This window comes from Mirounga leonina, unplaced genomic scaffold, assembly GCF_011800145.1.
Source record: "Mirounga leonina isolate KUSES-001 unplaced genomic scaffold, KU_Mleo_1.0 Mir_204, whole genome shotgun sequence".
NCBI lineage: Eukaryota > Metazoa > Chordata > Mammalia > Carnivora > Phocidae > Mirounga > Mirounga leonina.
In genome coordinates this window covers 322,697-342,882 of record NW_023270513.1, presented here as the reverse complement: position 1 = coordinate 342,882, position 20,186 = coordinate 322,697, and the positions used below count along the sequence as shown (strand labels likewise).

The following is a 20,186-nucleotide window of genomic DNA, read 5'->3' as shown; positions in this document are numbered from 1 at the left end:
GTTTGGTAGAATTCCCCTGGGAAGCCATCTGGCCCTGGGCTTTTGTTTTTTGGGAGATTTTTGATGACTGCTTCAATTTCCTTAGTGGTTATAGGTCTGTTCAGGTTTTCTATTTCATCCTGGTTCAGTTTTGGTAGTTGATACATCTCTAGGAATGCATCCATCTCTTCCAGGTTATCTAATTTGCTGGCATAGAGTTGCTCATAATATGTTCTTATAATTGTTTGTATTTCTTTGGTGTTGGTTGTGATCTCTCCTCTTTCATTCATGATTTTGTTGATTTGGGTCATTTCTCTTCTCTTTTTGATGAGTCTGGCCAGGGGTTTATCAATCTTGTTAATTCTTTCAAAGAACCAGCTCCTAGTTTCGTTGATCTGTTCTACTCTTCTTTTAGTTTCTATTTCATTGATTTATGCTCTGATCTTTATTATTTCTCTTCTCCTGCTGGGTTTAGGCTTTATTTGCTGTTCTTTCTCCAGCTCCTTTAGGTGTAGGGTTAGGTTGTGTACTTGAGACCTTTCTTGTTTCTTGAGAAAGGCTTGTATTGCTTATATACTTTCCTGTTAGGACGGCCTTTGCTGCATCCCAAAGATTTTGAACAGTTGTGTTTTCATTTTCATTGGTTTCCATGTATTTTTTTAATTCTTTAATTTCCTGGTTGACCCATTCATTCTTCAGTAGGATGCTCTTTAGCCTCCATGTATTTGAGTTCTTTCCGACTTTCCTCTTGTGATTGAGTTCTAGTTTCAAAGCACTGTGGTCTGAAAATAGGCAGGGAATGATCCCAATCTTTTGGTACCGGTTGAGACCTGATTTATGACCTAGGATGTGATCTATTCTGGAGAATGTTCCATGGGCACTAGAGAAGAATGTGTATTCCATTGCTTTGGGGTGGAATGTTCTGAATATGTCTGTGAAGTCCATTTGGTCCAGTGTGTCATTTAAAGTCTTTATTTCCTTGTTGATCTTTTGCTTAGATGATCTGTCCATTTCAGTGAGGGGGATGTTAAAGTCCCCCACTATTATTGTATTGTTGTCGATGTGTTTCTTTGCTTTTGTTATTAATTGCCTTATATAATTGGCTGCTCCCATGTTAGGGACATAGATATTTACAATTGTTAGATCTTCTTGTTGGATAGATCCTTTAAGTATGATATAGTGTCCTTCCTCATCTCTTATTACAGTCTTTGGTTTAAAATCTAATTTGTCTGATATAAGGATTGCCACCCCAGCTTTCTTTTGGTGTCCATTAGCATGGTAAATGGTTTTCCACCCCCTTACTTTCAATCTGGGGGTGTCTTTGGTTCTAAAATGAGTCTCTTGCAGACAGTATATCGATGGGTCTTGTTTTTTAATCCAGTCTGTTAGCCTGTGTCTTTTGATTGGGGCATTTAGCCCATTTACATTCAGGGCAACTATTGAAAGATAGGAATTTAGTGCCATTGTATTGCCTGTAAGGTGACTGTTACTGTATATTGTCTGTGTTCCTTTCTGGTCTATGTTGCTTTTAGGCTCTCTCTTTGCTTAGAGGACCCCTTTCAAGATTTCCTGTAGGGCTGGTTTTGTGTTTGCAAATTCCTTTAGTTTTTGTTTGTCCTGGAAGCTTTTTATCTCTCCTTCAATTTTCAATGACAGCCTAGCTGGATATAGTATTCTTGGCTGCATATTTTTCTCATTTAGTGCTCTGAATATATCCTGCCAGTCCTTTCTGGCCTGCCAGGTCTCTGTGGATAGGTCTGTTGCCAAGCTAATGTTTCTACCCTTGTAGGTTACATATCTCTTCTCCCGAGCTGCTTTCAGGATTTTCTCTTTGTCTATGAGACTCGTAAGTTTTACTATTAGATGTCGGGCTGTTGACCTGTTTTTATTGATTTTGAGAGGGGTTCTCTGTGCTTCCTGGATTTTCATGCCTGTTTCCTTCCCAAATTAGGGAAGTTCTCTGCTATAATTTGCTCCATTATACCTTCTGCCCCTCTCTCTTTCTTCTTCTTCTGGGATCCCAATTATTCTAATGTTGTTTCGTCTTATGGTATCACTTATCTCTCGAATTCTGCCCTCGTGATCCAGTAGTTGTTTATCTCTCTTTTTCTCAGCTTCTTTATTTTCCATCATTTCATTTTCTATATTACTGATTCTCTCTTCTGACTCATTTATTCTAGCAGTTAGTGCCCCCATTTTTGATTGCACCTCATTAATAGCCTTTTTGATTTCTACTTGGTTGGATTTTAGCTCTTTTACTTCTCCAGAAAGGGTTTCTCTAATAACTTCCATATTTTTTTCAAGCCCAGCTAGCATCTTTAAAGTGATGATTCTGAACTCTAGATCTGACATCGTACTAATGTCCGTATTGAGTAGGTCCCTGGCAGTCAGTACTACCTCTTGTTCTTTTTGTTGAGGTGATTTTTTCCGTCTTGTCATTTTGTGCAGAGGAGAGTAGATTAATGAGAGAACAAAATGCTAGCAGAGTAACCACGTCCCCAGAAAATATACTCTAAACAAATCAGAAAAGACCTGAAGCAGTGGGAAAAGAAAGGGAAAGAGAGAAAAAATTAAAAGAAAAAAAAGAAAAAGATAAAGATAAAGATAAAAACATAAACAAACAAAACAAAACAACAACAACAACAAAAAACCCAATGTGATCAAATATGATCAGGCTGGTATATAGATCAGTGCCACACACTAGATTTGGGGTGTATTTTGGTCTTTTAGAAGAAAGTGCCTCCCAAAATTTTAAAGAAAGAAAAACTTATATATGTATAAAAATAAGGGTTGATATGATGAAGAGATGGAATATGACTGTAAAAATGGAAATTATAAAAAAATTTAGAAAAGGAATTGATAAGAAGTTGTTTGAAAAAAGAAAGAAGAGGATTTAAAAAAAAAAAGAAAAAAAGGGAGAGGATGTGATCAGGCAGGGGAATAGAAAACACCATATACTAGAGATTTAGGGTATATTTTAATCTGTTAGAAGAAACTATCTCAAAATTTTAAAGAGAGAACAACTTATATGTATAAGCCAAAAATATGGGTAACTACTATGAAGGGATAGAATATGACTCTAAAAATGAAAAATAAAAATTTTTTTTTTTTAAAGGGATTGATAAGATGTTGGTTGAAAAAGGGAAAAAGAAAAATTCAAAAAGAAATAAAAAGACAAAATGACAGTTAAAAAAATTAACTTTAAAAGACTAAAGAATCATGGTAAAAAAGCCGTGAATTCTATGTGCAGTATTCCTCTAGCGATGGAGTTCTGCCGTTCTCATTGATCGGTAAACTTGGTCTTGGCTGGCTGTTCTCGCTGATCTTCTGGGGGAGGGGCCTGTTGCCGTGGTTTCCAAATGTCTCTGCCGGAGGCGGAAGTGCCCCGCCCTTGCCCCCTCCCGGCTAAATAATCTGCTCGGGTTTGCTCTCCGGGGCTTTTGTTCCCTGCGAGCTTTCCGTACAGCTTTGGAGGCGGAGAGTGAAAATGGCGGCCTCCCAATCTCTGCCCCGGAGGAGCCGAGAACTCGGGGCCGTTTCTCAGTGAACCCCCAGAGAAAAGCCGTCAGTCACTCTCGTCTCCCCGGTCTCTGGCCGCACTCCGTGCTCACCCGGCCTGTGACCGCGCGTTTCTATCTTTGGCACCCGACCCCGGGTGGAGTCTCCAAACCCAGCAGATCCCTGTAGTGTGCTCCCGCGCGGGTCCTCCCGGGGGAGGAAGGGGAGTCTCCCCGGATCTGCCGCTTGTTGGGTCCCTGCTGGAGGAGCAGTGGCATGACTGTGCCGCGGATCACGGTTTATGGCACCCCCGAGCTGAGAGCCCGCGCCTGGGCTCCGCCTCTTACCTGGGAGCTCTGCCACACTCAGGCATCCCCGGTCTTTCTGTGACCCCGAGGGTCCTGAGACCACACTGTCCCGGAGGGTTCCACCCCCTGCTTAGCCACCCGAGTGACGTCCCTCAGCGGAGCAGAGTTTTAAAAGTTCCGATTTTGTGCTCCGTGGTTCTATCACTTGCCAGAAGCGGCCGACGGAGGCCCCTCCCCCGCCGTCTATCCTCCCGAATATCGCCGCAGATTCACTTCTCCGCACGTCCTACCTTCCAGAAAGTGGTCGCTTTTTTGATGAGAGAGTTGTTGCTCTTCTTTTCTTCGATCTCCTGTTGAGTTTGTAGGTGTTCAGAATGGTTTGATCCTATCCAGCTGAATTCCTGAGAGGAGACAAAATCCAGGTCTCCTACTCCTCCACCATCTTGCTCCGCCCCTCCTCTCCCTCTTTTTTCTTCAGGGACTCCTATATTGTGAATATTTGTTCACTTGTTGTTGTCCAAGTGATCCCTTAAACTATCCCCATTTGTATTTTATTCTTTGTCTTCTTTTGCTGTTTAACATGGGTACTTTCCCTTACCCTGTCTTCCAGATTGCTGATATATTCTGCATGTGCTAATCTATTATTGATTCTCTCTAGTGTATTTTTTATTTCAGTTGTATTCTTCAACTCTGATTGGTTCTTTTTTTATATTTTCTATCTATTTATTAAAGGTCTCACTGAGTTCTTCTGCTCTTCATTCCAGCCTAGTGAGCACCTTTTAAGATCATTACTTTAAATTCTTTATCAGACATACTATGTATCTCCATTTTATGTAGTTATTTTTCTGAGGTTTTTTTTTCTTGTTCCTCTTTTTGGAGCATATTTCTGTCACCCCATTTTGCTTGACTTTCTATATTTGTTTCTATGATTTGGTAGACCAGCTACCTCTCCTAAACTTGAAAGAATGGTCTTGTGTATGATTGTCCTGTGTATATAGACTGTGTGGGTAGGGTAACTTTTCCTCGTTGAGTGGGAGCTATGGCTGGCAGGAGCTGGGAATTATGGGGCTTTTCACATAGTGGATGCCCTGTCAGGACAGGTGAAGCTGAAATGGGTGCAGGCTGTATTATCCCAAGGTGTTTATCATGGTGGGGGAGGGTCCCTGAATGGTTTAGAGCTGATGCCAGTGCAGGCAGGTGTGTTCCAGGATGCTCCATGTAGGGGAGCCCTGGTGAAGTGGCTGAAATCAGTGCAGACATAGGCTTGGGGTTCCCAGAGATCTCCACATGGGGTCACCCTGGCTGGGTGACTGAATCTGTGGCTGACATCAGTCAAGAGGTTCTAGAGCATTCTGCACCAAGGCTGCCTTTGTAAGTTGTCTGAAATCAAAGTGGTGTGGGCCTGGAGTGTTTGTGGTACTTTGCATCCATGTCACCCAGACATGAAGGCTGGGGCTGTAGTGAGTGCTAACCAGTGGTGTCCCAGTGTGCATCGCCCATGACCACCTTCACTGGATGGCTGTGGCTAGAGGCCTGGGGATTCACTGAGGCAGCAGGCCAGTTAGGGTGTCCAGACTGTGCACTGGTCTGTGCTTTCAAAGTGGAGGGGTAGTGTAGACGATGTCTGTTGGCCCTGCCCACCTGGAAAATGTTCCAGTAGCTACGCAACTGTTGTTTGGTGAAGTTCTAGGGCTGAGGCTTTTATATAACAACAGTTTTTTTTTTTTTTTAAATTAAGTCTTTTTAAAGAATACAAAGAAAAAAGAAAAAAAGGAGTAAAAAGAAAGGAAAGAAGAAAGAAACAAGAAAAAAGGAAAAGATAAAACAAAAAAAACGTGAGAGTGAAGCAGGACGCTAAGCTTGCCTCATCTCACACATACAACTAGATAACACATCAGGGTAAATAATGCAGAAAATGACACAAAGACTGCCAGAACAAACTCCACAACTAAAGGTAGAGAAGAGGCCGCATCAAAGAAGGTAGAAAGAGCAGAGACACAGTTTGGGAGTGAAACATACTGTGGCCATCTGTGGGTGGGAGGGAGCCAGTGGTGCAGAAAAGGGTGAGAAACAGACTGTCATGCTGGGAAACCTATATGGGGAAGACAAAGCCCCATATTTGGCTTTGAAAGTGAGATGGGCCAAATTTCATGAGTCCTTACAACCAGTGAGACTTAAAGCTTGGAATTTTAAAAAATTAATAGTCTCAGCTCTGGGAGAGCCTGGAGGATACTAGGAATCTGAGTCCCCACTTTTAAAGAGATAGCATGACAAACAACCCATGGAGATACAGTGTAGAACAACCAGTTTGAAAACCTATGGGGCATATGGGAGGGGGAGTTATTTACTCATTTCAGAGCATGTACCAGAGAAAAGGATAGCAGGGAGACCCCTCCAGGAACCAAGGAGCTGACAGGTGCCATTTCCCTCTGTGCCCCACCCCCAGCATAACCACACTGACACCTGCAGGAACCAGTATAATGCTGACATTTGCTACCTAACTGGTTTGTACCAAGACCTGCCCCCATGTGCTTTGGCATATCTGCCCTTCCAAGTCATGCTTGTCTCAGTCCACAACACTGTGGGTCCACTCCCCCAGAAGACCAGTACAAATGCTACCAACACCACATCTCTGACCTGTGCATTTTGCATAGCCATAGGTCTGGTGTCAGTGTGGCAGGTCTCACTTGTCAAGAACACCAGCATGCATCTTGTTAAAACACACTCCACCCTGGCTGGGACAAAATGCTGCCCATAACAGGCAAAGAGCCTCTGTAGATGACTGCACTGGCGGAAAAAGCAGGACGCAACAGGAGGGCATAGGCAACATATATAGTCAACACTTTCTGACATGGCAGGTCCTGGGGAACAGGGGACACTGCATTGCAGGGAATTGCAGGACCTCTTCTTCCTAAGGCCATTACCTTTAAGAACAGAAGACATAGCAGACTTTCATAATACACCAAAACAAACACAGAGAGACAATAGGAGACAGAGGGGCATGTTCTAAATGAAAGAACAGTACAAAACCACAGCACGAGACCTAAGTGATATGCCTGACAGAGAATTTAAAGAATGATTTAAAAAAGGTAAAAAAAAAAATTATCATAAAGATACTCAGTGGACTCGAGAAAAAAAAGTAGAGGACATAAGTGAGGCCCTTAAAAAAGAGATGAAAAAAGAAACAATCAGAGATGAAGAACACAATCTATAGATTTAATGCAATCCCTATCAAAATAACGACAGTATTTCGTACAGAACTAGAACGAACAATCCTAAAATTTGTATAGAACCACAAAAGACCCAAATAGCCAAAACAATCTTGAAAAAGAAAACCAAAACTGGAGGTATCACAACTCTATACTTCAGGTTATATTACACAGCTGTAGTAATCAAAACAGTCTGGTACTGGCAGAAAAACAGACACATAGATCAGTGGAAGAGAATAGAGAACCCAGAAATGAACCCACAATTATATGGTCATTTAAACTTCGACAAAGGTGTAAAGAAAGTGCAATGGAAAAAAGACATTCTCTTGAACAAATGGTATTGGGAAAACTGGACAGCTACATGCAAAAGAATGAAACTGAACCACTTTCTTAAACTATACACAAAATGAAACTGAAAATGGATTCAAGACTTAAATATGAGAGCTGAAACCTTAAAAATCCTACAAGAATGCACAGGTATTAATTTCTCTGACATCAGCCATAGCAACATTTTTTCTAGATATGTCTTTTGAGGAAAGGGAAATAAAAGCACAAATAAAATTTTGGGAGCTATATCAAAATATAAAGCTTCTGCACAGCAAAGGAAACAATCAACAAAACTAAAAGACAACCTATGGAATGGGAAAAGATATTTGCTAGTGACATATCTGATAAAGGGTTAGTATGGCATGTGATGTGATGAGCACTGGGTGTTATATGCAAGTAATGAATCATTGAACATTATATCAAAAACTAATGATGTGCTATACATTGGCTAATTGAATTTAAGTAAAAAAACCAAAATGTACAAAGAACTGATACAAATCAACACCCCCAAAACAAATAATCCAATTAAAAATGGGCAAAAGACATGAACAAACATTTCTCCAAAGAAAATAGAGGATGGCAAATAGGCACATGAAAAGATGCTCAAAATCAGTTATCATTAGGGAAATGCAAATCAAAACTATAATGAGATATCACCTCAAACCTAACAGAATGGCTAAAATCAGGAACACAAGAAACAACAATGTCAAGAAAAAGGAGCATTCATGCACTGTTGGTGAGAATGGAAGCTGGTATAGCCATTGTGGAAACAGTATGGAGGCCCTCATAAAGTTAAAAATAGAAGTGCCTTCTGATCTAGTTATTGCACTACTGGATATGCAAAAATAGTAATTCAAAGGGATAATGATTAATAACTGAATTCTACTCCAGAAACCAGTATTGCACTGTATGTTCACCAACTAAAATTTAAATAAAAAAAAAAAAGCCAAAAAATAAATCCAAAGGGGTACATGCACTGCTATGTTTATCGCAGCATTATTTACAATGGCCAAGTGATGGAAGCAGTTGAATTGTGCATTGATAGATGAATGGATAAAGAAGAGGTGATATATATGTACGTGTGTGTATACACACACACACACACAGAGGAATATTATTCAGTCATAAAAAAAATGAAATCTTGCCATTTGTAAGGATATGGATGGAGCTAGTGTGTATAATGCTAAGTGAAATAAGTCAGTAGGAGAAAGACAAATAACATATGGTTTCACTCATATGTGGGATTTAAGAAATAAAAAAAATGACCAAATGAAAATAAAAGAGAGACAAATCAAGAAACAGACTCTGTAGAGAACAAACTGATAGGAGAGGGGAGGTGGGAAGGTGGATGTGTTAAATCGGTGATGTGGATTAAGTAGTACATTTATGATGAGCACTGGGTGATGTAATAGAATTGTTGAATCACTATATTGTATACCTGACACTAATATAATATTATATGTTAACAATACTGGAATTACAATGAAAGCCAATAAAAAAGAAAAAAAGGGGATGACTGGATGGCTTACTCGGTTGGGGATCCAACTCTTGATTTTGGCTCAGGTCATGATCAGGGTCCTGTGATCGAGTCCTGCACTGGGCGTGGAGCCTGCTTGGGATTCTCTTTCTCCTTCTCCCTCTGCCCCTCCCCACCCCATTTGTGAGCTCTTTCTCTCTCTAAAAAAAATTAATTAATTAAAAAATTTAAATAGATAATTTAAAGAAAAAAGAGAAAAAAAGAAAGATAGGAAAGAAAACCTCTTGGCTTATTTTCTGTGCCCCAGCATAACCAGGGCTGTTGTGGGCTTGTGGATTCTGAACTCACTCAGTCAGCAAGCTCACTGTGTGCACTGGACTCTGTTTTTATCTGGGTTTTAATTTTTTTTATTTATTATTATTATTTTTTAATAAATTGTTTCTTATTTTATTTTTTAAATATTTATTTATTTGCTAGAGAGAGAGAGTACAAGCAAGGGGAGCACAGAGGCAGAGGGAGAAGCAGGCTCCCTGCTGAGCAAGGAGCCCCATGTGGGACTTGATCCCAGGACCCTGGGATCCTGACCCGAGCCAAAGGCAGACACTCAACCGACTGAGCCACCCAGGTGTCCGTATCTGGGCTTTTAATGTGAAAGTGGAGACAGCATTTGCGTAGCTTCTTGGTCCTTTTAAATTGCGACTTTTTTTTTTTTTTTTTTTTCTGTGCTTCAATGTGCCCTGGCCTGGTGTGGACTTACAGACCTGGAACGTTTTTGAAGCATCAAGCTCACTGTGTGGACCAAACCCTCTGGATATTTTGTCTTGACCCAGTTCTGGTCTGGGCTTTTTAAGTTAGAGGGAGAATGTAAACTGTGTAGATCTCCAGTCTCTGACTCAGAGAGGGTTGCTGAAGCTCTTCTGTCATTTGTCAGAGTTCTAGTGTTGTCTGTGATGAACTAGTTGCTCTTTTAAACCATGCCTTTTCTCTGTGGCCTGGCACAGAGGAATCTGTTCCTGGTCCTTTAGTATCCCTCTCCACTGCCATTCTCAGCATCAGGGTGGGGTTTCCTTTTGTCACCATGTTTCCCCCTCTCTTGGTGTTCTCTTTTGCTGTCCTCTATTGTGCAGATTCTGTTCAGTTGGCCCTCAGTTCTTCAGGAGGAATTGTTCTATATATAGGTGTAATTTGGTGTTTTCCACAGAGCTGGTGAGTTCAGGGTCTTCCTACCTCACCACCTTGGACCAGACTTTATATTTTTTAAACTATTAATTGAGCATTTTATAATATGTTTATTGGCCATTCATATTTCAACTTTTGTGAATTGCTTGTTTTTGTATTATTTACCCATTTTGTCTTTTGGTTTGCTGGCTCTTATTATGGGCTTATAAGTGTTATTTGTATATTCCAGAAGTTAATTCTGTTAAATATGTTACAAATAACTTTTCTCTCTTCCTTAGTCTTTTCCATTGCCAAAGGCAAACACTGTTCACCTTCTCTCCCTTTTTATCTTGTTTATGATGCCTTTTGTCATAAAGAAGTTTTTAACTGTTAAATATATTCATATTTTCCTTTATTATTTGCACATTTAGTATTTTTAAAAATTGTTACACTAAAGTTAGAAAGATATTTTGTTTTCTTCTGTAAGTTTTAAAGATTTGATATTCACATTTAGGTTATAATGCATCTAGGCTTATCTTATATCTAGCCTATTGATAGGGTGAGTTTTACCAACTTGTTATTCATTACTTTCCTTACTATTCTTGGACTGGCACTTTTCTTTTGAAAGATTGAGTTTACCAAGTTCCATAAAAAATCCTACTGATTAGAATTGCATTGAATTTATAGATTGAGAACTAACCCCTTATGATAATTCGTTTTTCCATGTATGGAAATGGATGATTGCGATATTGATATGGGGACATTTGTGTCTTTCAACATTGTTTAAAAATTTTTTACATAAAATTCATGCACTTCTTAGATTTACTTCAAGGTAGCTTATTCTTTTAGTTGCTATAATGAATCCCTTTAAGCTATATTTTCTAATTATTTTTGACATATAAGAATTCTATTATTTTTTATATGTTGATCTTGTATCTAGGAACCTTGATGAAATCTCATTAGTTCTAATGATTTGCCTGTAGGTTTGCTTGGATTGGCTAAGTAGTAAATTATGTCACCTATAATTTTAAGACTTTCTTTCCAGGCTTTATACTTCATATTTCTTTTTCTTATCTAACTGCAATGGCTGCAATTCCACATAATGTTTGTTAGTAAGAGTTATAGGGGTTTCCTGGATTTGGTCTATACTTTAATGGGAATGCTTCTAAAAATTCACCATGACATCTGGTGTTTGATGGTTTTGGTAGATAGTAGTTGTCAGGTTAAGGAAGCCCCTTTCTTGTCTTAGGCTGTTCTTCTTTTTGTTTTTGGTAATAATGAATATGAATGAATGTGGTACTTTTATCAAGTGCTTTTTTGTATCCTCATTTTATAAATATGGTAAATTACACTAATAGATTTTTAAATATTGGATTATCCTTGAATTCTTAGAATAAACCTTACTTGAACATGCTATATAGTGACTTTTTTCAGTTTTATTGAAATATATTTGACATACAGCACTGCATAAATTTAAGATGTGTAGCACAATGACTTGATTTACCTATATTACAAAAAGAATACCACAATAAGTTTACATAACATCCATTTCCTTGTATGTATAAAAAAGAGAAAAAATGTTTTTTCCTTGTGATAAGAACTTTTAGGATCTACTCTCTTAGCAACTTTTAAATATACCTTACAGCCCTGTTAACTATAGTCTCTTGTGTTGTACATTGCCTCCCAAGTACTTATTGGTCTTAAAACTAGAAGTTTGTATCTTTTGACCACCTTCATCTAATTCCCCCAGGCTCCCACTCCCTACTCCCTGCCTCTGGAAAACACAAGTCTGGTCTCCTTTTCTGAGGTTTTTTTTTTTTAGATTCTCCATGTAAGTGAGATCGTAAGTATTTGTCTTTCTCTGTCTGACTTATTTCACTTAACATAAAGTAATAATGTGAAAGTGGAGACAGCATTTGCGCAGCTCCTTGGTCCTCCTTGGTCCATTGCCCTCAGTGTCCATCCATATTGTTGTATGTGGCAGGATTTCCTTCTTACAGTGACTTTTTTTATGCATTGCTTATACACCAATATTTTGTTTAGGATTTTTGCATCTATCTTCATAAATGAGTTTGGTCTAGAATTTTCTTTCCATGTACATTTTATCATTCACTCATTCAACACGTATTTATAATTTCATATTGTGTTCCATGTATTGTTTTAATAAATGTGGAGATAGTAATGAATAAAGTGGGTAAAAATCCTTGCTTTCATTAAACTTTATATTCTACTAGGAAGAAGACAGATCATAAACAAGATAATTAAATATATAGTATGTTAAATATTGACAAATGCTAATGATAAAAAATAAGCAGGAATGGGGATAGAGTTTATATATATGTGTGTGTAGGGTATATGCGATCTTAGATAAGAATTCATAAGGAAGGCTCTCTGGTAAAGTGACATTTCAGTAAAGATATCTGGGGGAAATTTTAATGGCCCTGAAGGGTGCATGTTTCTGGTAAGTTCAAGGAACAGAAAGAAAGCCACTGTGGCTAAACCTGGTTTTGCTATCAGGCCAATAAATAATTGGATAGCTTTCTCAGTTTTTAAAAAATAGATTTTTTGAAATAATTATAGAATCACTGGAAATTAGGGTGCCTGGGTGGCGCAGTCAGTTAAGCAACCGACTCTTGGTTTTAGCTCGGGTTGTGATTTCAGGATCGTGAGATTGAGTCCTGAGCCATGCTCCTGTGTTGTGCTCTGCGCTTAGCAGGGAGTCTCCTTGGGACTCTCTCCTTTCCCTCTGCCCCTCCCCTCTGCTGTCTCTCAAATAAATAAATAAATCTTTAAAAAAAGGAATCATAGAGAATTACAAAGAAAGTATAAAAATGTTCCTTGTACTTTTCATTGAGTTTATCATAATGGCTACTTCTTAAATAACTATTATACGATATCAAAACCAGGAAACTGATACGGGTTTAGTGTGTATGTAAAGTCCTATGCATTTCATCACACTTGTGGATTTGTGTGACTATAACTTCAATCAAGATATATAACTAGCCCATTACCACAAAGATCTCCTTCATGCTACCCCTTTGTGTTTGCACTTACCCATCCTTATCCCCTGGCAACCAAGAATATGTTATCCATCTCTATATTTCTTGTCATTTTGAGGATGCTATACAAATGGAATCATATAGAATATGATTTATTGAGACTGGCTTTTTTTTTTTCCCACTCAGAACAATTTTTTGGAAAATCTTTCAAGTTGTTGTGTGTATCAATAGTTTGTCCCTTTTTATTGCCGAATAGCATTCCTTGGTATGTACATATCATAGTTTGTTTAACCATTCACCTGGTGAAAGATATCTGGGTTGTCTCCAGGTTTTGACTACTAATAAAGCTGCTATAAATATTTGTGTAGAGGATTTGGGGCAGGCATATATTTTCATTTCTATGGAGTAACTGCCCCAGAATACAGTTGCTGGGTTTTATTGTGTTTTTTAAGAAAATTTCAAACTGTTTTCCATAGTGGTTTTACAGTTTCACATTTGCAGCAGTAGTGTATGAGATTCAGTTTTTCTGCATCCTTGTCAGCTTTTGATATTGTCACTATTTTCAGTTTTAGACTTTTTGATAAGTATATAGCAATATCTCATTGTTGCCTTAATTTGCACTTCCCAAATAGCTAATGATGTTGAGTATCATATCTTGTACTGATTTGCAATCCATATGTCCTTTTCAGTGAAATATTTCTTCATATCTGTTGCCCAGTTTCTGATTGGATTGTTTGTATTTAGTTTTCAATTTTGGTTATTCTTTATATATCTCTATTCTGTGAAGCTTTTCTGATATATGTGGTTTGTAAATATTTTCTCCCAGTCTATAACTTGTCTTTTCATCCTCTTTAACAGGGTCCTTTGCAGAGTAAAATTTTAAAATTTTGGTGAAATTCGATTTATAGATATATTTCTTTTATAGATAATGCTTTTAGTATCAAGTCTAAGAACCCTTTAACAAGGACTATGACCTAAAGATTTTCTCCAAGTTTTCTTCTAAAAATTTATTGTTTTAGGTTTAGGGCTATGGTCTATATTGAGTTAATTTTTGTATTTTTTATACCTCATGTTTAATGACTCGAGGACTTTATGTTGAAAAAGCTATCCTTCTTTCAATCAATAGTTTTTACACTTTAGATAAAAATCAGTTGGGCAATAATTTATGTAGATATTCTGCACTCTAGGAGGTGGAGCATAACTCCTGTCTGAGTGTGGGCTGTACACAGTGTTTTCCGTCCAAAGATACAGTATAGAATAAAGGAAAGAAACACTAATTTTAGTGTGGACAATCTTGAGAAACACTGCTTCATCCAGGTAAACAATGTCAACATTAGCAATGATAAGTCATGTTGATAGTGTGTGTCCATGATATGATGTGATAAGAATGGCACTTTTGTGTTTTGCTTCCCAAAATATTTAACCCTAGGTTATGAGAGAAATATCAGAACATTCTGATTGGATGGTATTTTACAAAATACCTGACTAGTGCTCTTTAAAATTGTCAAGGTCATTAATATAAGAAAAGACTGAGTAACTGTCACAGCTAAAAGGAACCTAGGGAGACATGACTACTAAATGTAATGTATGATCTTCCAGTTATAAAATAAGTAAGATAAGGGGATGTAATTTACAATACAGAGCATATGGTAAATAATGTTGTAACTACTTTGTATTGTGATATATGGTAATGGCTTATTGTGGTGACCATTACATAATATTTATAAATATCAAATCACTGTGTTCTACAGCAGAAACTAATAAAATATTATACGTCTCTTTTTTTGTTGTCAGCCAAGAAAAGAGGAAGTACTGAAATAAAAGCATTTATTTGGGGGTCTTAGAATTGCAGTTCAGGGAGTATAGATTCAGGTAGCATCACAAATGTGTCCTGTTGAAGAGTAAAAGTCAGGGGTCTTCATTATTAAATTGTGGAGTTATTAGGAAATGCATGGAAGTTGTTTTCCAAAGATTATAATTGGAAGATATAATTACATTTTACTACACTTGATCTTAGCCAAAAGGCTGAGAAGCGATTATAATTACATTTTACACTCACTGGTTTTCTGGGTACCCTATGTCTGTTACTAGGAAAATATATGTGCAGAGTGTCTAATTTTTTTCAAGAATGTTGGTGTAACAGTCTTGTGTTCAGTCATATACTTCTGCCCACTTCAATAGTTCAGTGTAGTCCCTATTTCAAAAAAGCAGGATGAAGTTTTTAGTCCTAAAATAAAGTCTCATGTTCAGAGGTTTTAAACAGATTTACATGTCCCCCTTTTGACTGAGATATCTCCTCTGTAAAACATCACAGGTCAACGTTTGACCCCTCATTGCCAGAGTGGTCTTCAATACCTGCTCTGGTTTCCTCCTATACCTTGGATGGGAACATTAGTGATCCTGTTCTGGTATCCTAGGTTAGAAGGTAGATTCATATGGGTTGTCCACTTTGTGAATTTTAGTAATGCCAAGCATGGTCATGTGGCAAATCATAAAGCATGTGACTGAGCTGGGTACAGCAGAAAGAATAAGTTTGGATATGCATTTAAGAATCATTAAATTAGAGTAGTATAAAAAACATAATGAAACCAGTTTAGTGTGTAATGACTGGAAACCATTGAGGTCACATTTAAGTAACAACGAAGGGTAGTAGAGAGAACATTCATGTACTTCCCATCTAAAGTATATATCTTATCAAGGTCATAAGCATTGGAGATCATCTCAAAACACTGAACTACCATCATCCTATTTAGTGCATTATTTTTGCAGAAATTTGACAGGCAATAGGTACAAATTTTAAAATAATTATATAAAAAAGGATTGAAAGTACTATGATAAGTACAGTTTATATGATAATTCTAAACCAAGTGCCCAGACCTGAAGGTAACCAGTTAAATAGATTAAAAGACCTGGGGTTTTTAGGTGAAATTCACTGCAGCCAATGTGCTTGTTTTCTGATTTTATGCAATTACGTTTCTGCTTTCCCAGAGAAATTTATCCATGTGCAGCAGGTGGTATTACTATTAAATACATGCCTACATGCCTCCTTGTTCAGTAAGTAATCAATGGCTAGGTGCATTGGGCATCCTGTTACAAGGAGAACAGACTTGTATTGAACTTATGCAAATATACACATTGTCATGGAAAATAAGAATATTTAGAAGAGTTTCAGAATTCTAGAGGGATAAGGTAGGGAGAAAAAGATAAAGACTTCAACCTTTGTTGTAAAGATATGCTTTACCAAGTTGTAAGTTATAAATAGCTTAAAGGAGAGGAGAAAATGGGGTCCTATAAATCTGGAAAACAAAACATTGAAGAAATCTGTTTCCATTTAGAGTTTGAGAAATTCTTACCCGCTTCAGTGTTAGGATCTTAAATTTATCAAAACCTGTGTTTTAGATTATAAATCTCTTTGAAGATAAAGCACTTAAAACCATAACTGTCCATAAATGACAAAAGACTTAAAAAAATAGAGATCTGAAGCGAGTTCATTATGATGCAAGTGACAAGCAGATTCGGTGATTTCTGTGGCGCACCATTTCATGATAATAACTAGAATTATCTTTATACCAGGACATACCAGGATTTTAGGAATATTACATTATTTCTAGAACACTTAGAATATATTCCTGTACAAATAGAACATTAAAGAAGTATTACTTTTTGAAATGCTTCCTATGTAAATTAACATATTAGGTAATCATAATTATTGTAACATCTCATTTTTTTATAAGGAGAGGGAACAAATCTTTTGAGAAGTTCCAGGGGCCATCTAAAACTCACAAAGTTATGGGGGTGGGGGTTGGGCAAAATGGGTGAAGAAATGTGGGAGAGACAGACTTCCAGTTATGGAATGAATAAATAATGGGAATAAAAGGCACAACATCAGGAATATAGTCAATGATATTGTAATAGCTATGTATGGAGATTGATGGTAGCTACGCTTGTGGTGAACAAAGCATAATTATGTATAAACTTGTTGAATCACTATGTACACCTGAAACTAATGTAATATGTGTGTCAAGTATACTCAAATTAAAAAAAAAAATTACAAAAAAAGTATACTAGGGCGCCTGGGTGGCTCAGTTGTTAAGCGTCTGCCTTCGGCTCAGGTCATGATCCCAGGCCCGGGGTCCTGGGATCGAGTCCCACATCGGGCTCCTTGCTCCATGGGAAGCCTGCTTCTCCCTCTCCCACTCCCCCTGCTTGTGTTCCCTCTCAGGCTGTGTCTCTCTCTGTCAAATAAATAAATAAATTCTTAAAAAAAAAAAGTATACTAGAATTTGATTTGGGGAAGTTTGTTAAAAATATCAAAATTTTTGGAATACTTGACCAAATAGGATCACAGATCATTATGAAACAGTATTTAATTATCTATTTGACCACTGTGACAATAGAAGATTTCAAAGACAAGGGCGCCACTTTGGGCTTCTCCTTCAGCATGGACTCTGCTTGAGATTCTCTCTCCATCTCCTTCTGCCCTTCCCAGTCATGCTCACTTGCTCTCTCTCTCTAAAATAAATAAATCTTTAAAGAAGAGAAAAAAAGATTTCAAGGACAAATATAAGGGTTACATAGTTGTACAGGAAATTATTTTGATAAAATACAAAATCTTTTTAAAATATATTAGTTTGAAAGATAAAGAAAACCTTTCACGATATCTTATCAAAGCAACTCAGTACTCCAAGAAAGCTTTGTCCTTTTAACAGGTAAAAGATAATTTTTAGTTTTACATAAATATGTTATGGGTATTAAGACTTAATTTTATTTTTAATTTTTTAAAAAGATTTTTATTTTTATTTATTTGACAGAGAGAGAGTGAGAGAGGGAACACAAGCAGGGGAGTAGGAGAGGGAGAAGCAGGCTTCCCGCCGAGCAGGGAGCCCGATGCAGGGCTCAATCCCAGGACTCTGGGATCATGACCTGAGCCAAAGGCAGATGCTTAACGACTGAGCCACCCAGGCGCCCCAAGGCTTAATTTTAAAACCCTTATAATAACAATTCAATCTGTAGCCAACTTGATCATACATATAATTCTTTTCACCAAGTTTCTTTTCCATGAACATTTTACAGCTTTCTATATCTATTTAGGTTTGTCCTATCTTTTTCCTGGAACAATTATTTTATTTTTTTTTTAAGATTTTATTTATTTATTTGACAGAGAGAGACACAGCGAGAGAGGGAACACAAGCAGGGGGAGTGGGAGAGGGAGAAGCAGGCTTCCTACTGAGCAGGGAGCCCGATGCAGGGCTCGATCCCAGGACCCTGGGATCATGACCTGAGCCGAAGGCAGACGCTTAATGACTGAGCCACCCAGGCGCCCCTGGAACAATTATTTTACTTTAGTAGGACAAAATTACATTCTTTTTTCCTTTGCCAACTTCACTACCATGTCCTTTTTATCTTTCCTTATCTAAAAAATACATTCTGTTTTCCTTACTTTTCATATACAGTCACTACCTTTCACCCTTATTATTTCTAATAGATTTGTAAAAAAAAACAAACTCATTTTTTGACAGTTTCAACTTTATTAGTTTAAATGTTATTTTCTCAATTTCAAAAAAATTGCAAATCTTATCTAGAAAAGAAATTATGTGAGACAGTTATTACAGAATAGTTACAGATTTACTCTTAAGAGGATAGCATAATTGCTTGTGCATTACATTAAATGCATATAAACTCTTTCCATATTATATAGTTAAAACATACCATACACATTTTGGACATTATAGTATGACATTTATTTGCATTTTAAATTATCCTGACATTGCTCTGCTAGACTGGTAATGATAGAACAGGCAGGGGCAAGAGGGTCACCAAATTGTTGCTGAAGAGGGTTATTCTAAGTTGACTAGGAAGAATAAAGGTTTTTAAAAATCGTACAATTTCTAGACTGATAGGAGAGCAATGTCTGGGAAGCCATCACCAGAATTCCCAGATAGTTACTAGCAAGTAGTTATAAGAAATGGGAAGAGTTCTTTTAAATAAAGAGTGCTGCCTGCCTGCATATCTAAAAAACAAGGCAACAAAGTATGAGCCTATTAAAGAGTGATAACATTTTGGCCTTGAGGAGCTAACACTATGTGTGTACCGGACAGAGAGGGTGATGGTTCTTGTATTGGCCTTTCTAGCTTTCTGCACAGACCCTTTTGTTGCTCAGTTTATTGTGGTATGAGTAGTAGCCATAGGGAGAGGAGCAACTCAGGTGGCTGTATAGTAGGAGGACACTAGACTCCTCTATTCCCTTGAACACAAGTAGATAATTATCAAATCATTCTGAATACCCAAGCAGTCAGCCTGAAGACTGACTCCACACTAGAGGTAGAGAAGAGGCCACATGGAGGAAGGTAGGAAGTGCAGAGAGGTGCTTTGGAGGAGAAAGGGATCGCAGGTACTACAGAGGGGAGGGAGACCTGGTTGTGGAGAAAGGCAAGGGAGAGAGGAGCACACAGGGGAATGTATAAGGAGAACACTTCCCCAGAGCCATTGCCTGGGAAAATGAGAGGGGCTGATTTTTCTGAGGTTTTGCACTCAGGGGTGCTTTGAAGCATGGAGTTTTAAAGGTTAGTGGGCTTGGCAGGGATAGAGCCCTTAGGGCACTAGACTACTCAGGGAGAGAAGGCAGGCAAATAAGCCAGAGACAGATTGAAAGGGAACAGTGATTTGAGGAATGCCTCAGGCACACAGTGGGGAGATATTCACTCTTCTTGGAGCACTTGCCTGAGAGGTAGCATTCACAGGGACGTATCTCCAGGGACAAAGGAGATAGCAGGCAACATTTCCCTCCCCCACGCCTCAGACTATACCGAGAGCCACCTGCAAAGGGCAGTTTGGCCCCTACTTTGGCTGCCTAGCCTGCTTGCTCCAAGTTCTATGGCCCTGCACTCTGGCATGATTGCCCTTCTCCATAAAACTTCCCTCAGTCCTGGCATGGCAAGACTCTACCCCAGAAGATGAAGGCAGGTCCCTGCCCACACCAATTCCCTAAAGCCTAGAGTTGTAAAAGTCAGCAGGCTTGGCTGGGATAAAGCCCAAAGGGAACTGCGCTGCTCTTGGAGAAAAGGAAAGCAAACAACCCAGAGGCAGACAGCATGGAATCAGTGATGTGAAAAATGCCTTGGACACACAGAGGGAGATTACTGGCTCTTCTTGGAATGCTTCCCTGAGTGGCAGTATTCACTGATATGCCTCTCTAGGGACAAAGGAGATGGTTAGTGCCATTCTCCCTACC

At 38.2% G+C, this 20,186-nt stretch overlaps 1 protein-coding gene and 1 pseudogene across 1 annotated transcript in view; one reads left to right on the top strand and one right to left on the bottom strand.

Annotated features, from left to right (window-relative positions):
* The window catches only part of OPHN1 (oligophrenin 1), a gene marked incomplete at its 3' end in the record, with an annotated part of 473,440 nt that overhangs the window by 140,818 nt on the left and 312,436 nt on the right, over positions 1-20,186 (top strand). The window lies entirely within an intron of this gene.
* LOC118026096 lies at positions 14,862-14,992 on the bottom strand (annotated as a pseudogene).